Genomic DNA, 7,033 nt, shown 5'->3' with positions numbered 1-7,033 from the left:
AAATGCACTTATAAAAACAACATTCGTGATGCCTTTATAAAACTATAATGTATAAAAAAAGCAACATGCAACATAATGAATGTCAAGCATCTTCCAGTTTTCGTTGTGAAGAAATGCATATCCTGCAAAAGGTCCAGAAGAGCTGGGTTTCGACTCCCTCGGTATCCAGTAACACCGCATTTTTGTGGAAATTTGTTTAAGAATATCCGGTAAACGTGACGTCAGTTCATTTGTGTGAGTATGTACACTTAATGGTTAGATTAATAAATATGGACTTTTTAAATCTATAATTCTTTATAAATTTCTGGTTTTACATGAACCACATCATTGTTGTACAATATGTTGGTCAACATAATTTGTTAGTTAATATATATTAACTATGATACATGTTAGAAAATAATTTGCATTTTAACCAATAGACACTATATTTCGTCTATTTCGAAACTAAAGAATAGACGCTTGCCCCAAAATAGGGATTATTATTACGGATAGTAAACATTCATAGTTTGTACTTGACTTCTAGACACAATTTTTGATAACTTTCTAGGATTTTAAATTATTCTAAAAATATTTTTAGGAATTTAGCGTTTACAAGGGTTTTCGTCATTAACCTCGAATTTATAAATTACGAATGACTCAAATTTTATAGTCTCGCTTGTTATTTCAAATTTGTTACTTACGTAATGTCAGTCAAATGTATGACTGTGGAAAAAAATTAAATGATCGCATTTATCATGGCCTAATTTTTAGTGTGTTGAAATAAATGAAAAACGATTTGAACGCAAGTGATATAATTTAATTAAATATGTCGATAATGTAGATATTAAGTTCTGTTCAATGCAGAAAACATGACTTTTTATAAGTAATGGATGATTATAATGTATTAATTTTCAAAGATAGTTTATTTCCGGCCACGATTGGGAATTATAGATGCGAGTTATTTTTTCAGGGCTTTTCAATTATTTTACTTAGTTTGTTTAATGGTGCTAGCTATAAGACTAATGGTGCTAGTTGGTGCTAGCTTTAAACTATTGGTTGGTTTTTATTTTTTTTTAATACTTGCAGAGTGGTGCTAGCTATGAGACTAATGGTGCTAGCTGGTGCTAGGTCTAAGCTACCTCGAACCAACTTTTCATGAGAATTAAGTAATGTCGGGGGGCTAGCGTTAACTTGCCCACCCCCCCCGAAAGTAAAAGGCTTTTATTTCAATAATTAGGTGGTGCTAGCTTTTTGATTGGTGGTGCTAGCTGGTGCTAGGTTAGAACAACAAGGTGCTAGCTTTTGAGTAAAATTCATTAACTTGGTGGTGCCAAGTTAACAGACCCGCTTCAGTCGATCGTCCTTTCACGAACACAGGCTGATATTGACTCAATGCTTGCATTGTATGGCGGTAAAGACGGACGTGTAGAAGAGTTTCAAAGATCTTAGCAAAGTTGGAAATATGAGCAACGGAACGATAATTTTTCAAATCCGGTTTGTTACCTTTTTATATACAGGACAGATCTGAGAAATCTTCTATTGACTAGGAAATAAATTAGTTTTTAGTATTAAATTACAGATAATGCGTAGCGGCTGACAAAAGACATACATGCAATCCCTAATAATAAAGACAGGTATCTGATCAGGTCCACTCTTTACTAACGATTAAAACTTCCGATTCGGACACAGACTTGATGTACAGGGTATTACTAATCAGACTTGGGGAGGAATAGAAGGTATCGTACCCGAATCAATTTTTAATTTTATAAAAGGCCAACATTTATTAGGGTTTGATTTTAGATTACTATTGGTGATGTTTACATAGGATTTATAAGCATGATATATTTCTTATTTAGCATGGACCCGTAAAGATTTAAATAATACATAATCATCTCGTAATCTAGTCTTAATATAACATTTTCAAGCATTATGCTTCCGCTTTAAATTCATGATTATACTTTCATTGAACCATGGAGGGTATTAATAATTGTTAACTTTCTTCTCAGGCAAGTGTATTTCAAAGACATGATTTAAGGTTTTATACGTAATAGAGATAGCATCATTTATGTTGCTAAAGATAAGCCCAATTATAGTACCTTGCATAGATATAGTAGCCGTACATAGAGTCGAAATTTGCGAATAAAAATAAAATAAAACCGGTTCAAACGGAGCCGACCGTGGCTGCAAATTCGGACGTCACTATGGCACGCGTTGCACAGAGACGTGTTTAATATTAAATGTCATCACTTCCGTTATAATATAATCTTTTTCGCCAGCCGTCTTAAAAGATGTCACTTTTAACGTCAAGTTTGGACGGAAAACTTGACGTTTTTGTGAGAGTAAAAAAAAGTTGCGTTACTAAAGTAACAAGGTCAATTTTGCCTTTTTAATCCTAGCATTAATTTTTTTTTTAATCCTAGCCTTAAAAAGTTAATTTTTTTTTGAGATTTACTTTTTGGCTGGCGAAAAAGTAGTATGTTTCATTCGGATTAAAAGTCAGTTTTTGACTCGCAATTTTGCATCCGCTCGGCTTCGCTTCGCTCCGCCTCGCAAATGCAAAATTTGCTCGTCGCAAAAAATGGCACTTTTAATCCTAATAAAACAATCTACTATTTTAATTTCTGAGCTCAATCTCGTCAATAAAAACGAAACTTTGTTCACTGTACACAGGTGTGGTATATTCATCGTTGCGGAGGTGGGTGGAGTGAAAAACCTAGTCATCTTAGCAGCAAAGACGGCTATAAATTAGTCCACGTGGAGTGCTTGTTTCCTGTCATATTTTAATTTGCTTGAACCAATTGTGTTGCACCAAACGGTTATTATATTTGTTGAAATACATTTTCAAATTTCCATCTTTCTCTAGATCGTCGATTTCGTAGCTGTGTGACAAATCGTTTGTCGTAAATAGAAAATAGTAAGATTACAGTGACCGTAAGATTTAATACACTCCTGTGCGACGTGACGCATGCCACATCGTCGGCTCCGTTTGAGCTGGTTTTATTTTATTTTTATTCGCAAATTTCGACTTTATGGATGGCTACTATATCTATGGAAGCTACTATAATTTCAGACAGAGCAACATATAAAAGGTGAAAATTACATTTGCGAAAATTGTATTCTGGATCGATGGCACTAAGAGATGTTTTATATTCACTTCTGCAACAAACGGAAATGGAGATCTACTAACGGAACAATTATGATTTCTGTTGGTGAAGACAAGATCCAAGAGTCCATCTTTGGAGGTCAATATTTTATTACATTGCTGACAATTAAAGGAGTTCATAAATTGTTTCATTAGAGCGCATTGGCAGGAAGATATACAGTTCAAAGAAGAAAGAGCAAATTCTGGGATACTAAAGTCACTCATTATGAGAATATTGGAGTTATATAAAATACTTATCTAATGTACGGAAGCGTAGAAAGGTCAGGTGGAATTTTTTTTTAAACTCTGCATGTCGAAAAAAACTCGACAAGTTGAGAAAAAACTCGACATGTCGAGTTTAATCTCGTCTGGACTTTTTACTTCCCGAGCCTAAGCAAAGGAAGTATTGTAATCGAGTCCGTCGGCCGACTCTCGACCTTCCATGACCCCTACAGTACGAAGAAATAGGACTCCCGTTTCCGTCTGTCTGTCTGTCTGTCTGTCTGTCTGTCTGTCTGTCTGTCGGTCTGTCCGTCTATCCGTCTGTCTGCTGTACCGGATTTTTATTAGGTAGATAATCTCCGAAAGTACTGGACCGATTGTTGTCAAATTTTGTATTTATATTTGTCTATATTATCACCACCAATAATGTGATGACGTCATTTCAAAATTGTACATAGTAAATGGGTTTTAAATTGTATAGCATAACAGTTCTACACATGTAGTTTACGACGAAAAGTCCAGATTTTTGGAAAAAAATAAAAATTATGGAATTTAGCAATTTAATTTGGAATCTGCAAAACCGCGTGCTTTGAAATATTGCAGATAGTTTACAGTTATGATAAACATGAAAAATGTTTGATCCAAATATATTTACTTTTCCCCTCCAAAAAAATGTTGACGTCAGCTCAAAAGTTTGTCGAATAAATCCTATTTAAAGTGTACAAAATATGATGAGTCTATATTTGTGATTTACCATTCCATTTATATGTTTTGGATGTGCAGGTACAGGGTATGTCAAAAAAATTAATGAATGAGTAAATTTATTTTATTAATTTAATCAAGAACTGCAAAACCGCAACCATGCAATCATGGAGATGTTTTAAAGTTACCATAAACAAAAAATATTGCTGACGTTACCTCAAAATATTGCTGAATAAATCTTATCTTAAATGTGCGAAGTATGATGAGTCTATCCTTGTGATTTATTACTGCATTAATATTTTTTAGATTTGCTTATACAGGGTGTCTGAAAAAAATTAATCACTGAGTCAATTTATTTTATTGATTAAATCAAGAACTGCAAAACTGAATATTTTGAAATCTTGACACTTTGAAGTTATTGTAAGCATGGTAACATTTTAGTCAAAATATTTCTGTTTATCAAGCCCAAAAAATTTATTACGTCATTTCAAAATTTTGCCGAATAAATTCTTTCGAAAATGTGCAAAATATACATATATATACCATACTTGTGACTTATCATTGCATTCATATTTTTTAGATTTGCTTACACAGGGTAGCAGAAAAATTAATGAGTCAGTCAATTTATTATTGATCAAATTAAGAACGAGCTCTCACATTTTCTCGAAAATGTGAGAATACGATCGTCTTTATAACAATAGAATCAGGTAAGAATTATAACAATAATATTCAGAATATTTTGTTCAGTTGAGGTTAACGAATAATTTCCCTGTGGTAATGACCAGATTTCGGCAAAGCGGAAGTGATGCTCATTGCCATCCGATCGCCAGCGCTATCGCAGTCGTGGCCTACAACTTTGGGAATTCTTAATAACAATGACTCCTTTTTTACTAAGTTTTCTCATTTATACAAGTTCTCCTAGATATTAAAATGCTTTAAAAAATAAAAATGATTGTTCAACATCACAATTTTCGTGATAATATTGATCAGATAAAACCTGAATTGCATCAAACGCCACTGTGGTTGAGACTGCACAGTCGGCCAGCCAAATTTATTGCCTGACGTCGCGCCGTCGTTTTTAATATTTGTATGATTGATTCCCCATCACTTCGGCTGTGCCTATCTCTGATAATGACCTTTTCCGACCGTTTTATTCTGAGCGTCTTATCATTATGTCGCTACCCACATTGAAAAACAGAAGAATTCAAGGGGATGTAATTTTCACCTTCAAATCGTTAAGGCTTGAGAATCCATTGATGCAGAATTTATTTACCTTATGCCCATACTCCAGAACTAGAAGTCATTGCGTCAAACTGAAGAAAGAAAACTTTCACACAACTGTAAGACATCATTTTGTAACAAATAGTGTGTTTGACACTTGGAACAAGCTGCCGGAGGGAGTCGTCCAGAGTCTTGATGTTAATATTTTTAAATCTAGATTTGACAGTTTATAAATTGTTAACATATTATTTGTAGTTGTACAGTTCCGTGGACATAACAGGGCCTGCCCTCTGCCCTTTATTTTTAATTAATAACAATAAATATATAATAATTTTAGTCATCTGTTTTGAGGCGGAAAAAATGTCTACGTGACATTCTTCCGATATATAAACATTCACATTTTCAATACTACGCATATTGCTCAGATAGCTTTATTCGTGTTGATAATGTGCTGTAAATATATTTTTGCACTCATGACCTTTTTTGATGACTTTTGGGCATTCACCAGGATGCGGCTGTTCGAACTTTCCGCACACGTGCTTTTTGCTTTCCGTTGCCATGGTAACCTTAAAATAGCCCGGAAACGTCAAATTGCTAATTATTTACGCCGTTGTTAACGTCGTTGTTTATAAATAACTCACAGTTAATCTTTTCAGTTTATAAGTTTATTCGTTGCGAAAAATATTGTACACAACACGTTTGTGAAGCCTGCTTCCCTCATTCCTGCAACTGTTCATTCGGGAAGCAGGCTATTCCGAACTAGTTGGGTAAATTACTATTGTCAATAACTAACTAATGAGTAACTTTCGTATATTTTGTGGATATTAAATCTGATTTAAACAATTTTGAGATTAAAGAAAAATCTGCAAACATAAACACATAGCTGAAAGAAGAAATTAAGAAATTTAAATCCCAATCATCCCAATCACATTTTTGTTTCTAAATTACGAACTGTATACTAACGTAAGTACGTACGTTTTTTATTTATAAAGATGAGACCGAAACTGACGCTGTTAACTTTTATCAGTAAATACACCTTGATTGATACAGTGACTGACTATAATGCAATGTGTTCCTTTGACGACACTAAACAAATACATTAAAACCATGACGTAAGTGGCGTACGTCAAAAAATTAAGGAATTTACCACAGTAAATGCACACTTTGTAAAATGTTTAAACTTTTTTTAAAACGAAGACACTGTTTAAAAGATATTGCGACTTTCCCCAGTTGTGACTGGGGAAAGTCGCAATATCTTTTAAACAGTGTCTTCGTTTTAAAAAAAGTTTAAACATTTTACAAAGTGTGCATTTTTTCCACATTTTCTCAGTTCTCGATATAGAACAAACGTTGCAGCAGACCTTGGTCAAGAACCTTCTCGTTGTTACCTCGCAACTATCTCTTTATTATTAAATTTCATTCCGCTGCGAGTAGTTATTTTGTGTAGCTCGAAATAACGAATTCCAGTATAAATACATAAAAGTTTCAGTTTTGTTAGTTTATTGTAAGGAAGGTACAAAACTAAAGGTAACTATTATTTTACGAACAAAACTTCTTTTAATCGTATTTAAATCATTGTCATTGCGATTAGACTCTTAAAAAATTATTAACAGTGTTAGAAACGTATAACTATTTTTCAGTGCTAGGGTCTTTTAATAGCAAAATAAAATTAAGTACACACAATTAATATAAATGGTAATACATCCCTGTTAAAAATGCCCAATCAAATCCAATATAACCCAATCTAAGTTAGATTGGACCAGATTG

General features: G+C 33.5%; 1 protein-coding gene across 3 annotated transcripts in view; it reads left to right on the top strand.

Annotated features, from left to right (window-relative positions):
• The first annotated feature begins 6,666 nt into the window (after nucleotides 1–6,666).
• The window catches only part of LOC135137506 (uncharacterized), a 33,575-nt gene continuing 33,208 nt past the window's right edge, over nucleotides 6,667–7,033 (top strand). For 2 of the 3 annotated variants that reach the window (XR_010281825.1, XM_064067189.1), the window contains exon 1: nucleotides 6,667–6,793. The gene's annotated coding sequence lies outside the window, so the exon portion shown is untranslated. The remainder of the gene's footprint in view (nucleotides 6,794–7,033) is intronic. The other variant, XM_064067191.1, reaches the window with a different exon arrangement.

Source organism: Zophobas morio, unplaced genomic scaffold, assembly GCF_036711695.1.
Source record: "Zophobas morio isolate AGI-343-1 ecotype UQ-CSIRO unplaced genomic scaffold, CSIRO_AGI_Zmor_V1 ptg000029l, whole genome shotgun sequence".
Taxonomy (NCBI): domain Eukaryota; kingdom Metazoa; phylum Arthropoda; class Insecta; order Coleoptera; family Tenebrionidae; genus Zophobas; species Zophobas morio.
The sequence above is the reverse complement of the archived record's forward strand: the minus strand, read 5'-3'. Positions and strand labels throughout refer to the sequence as shown.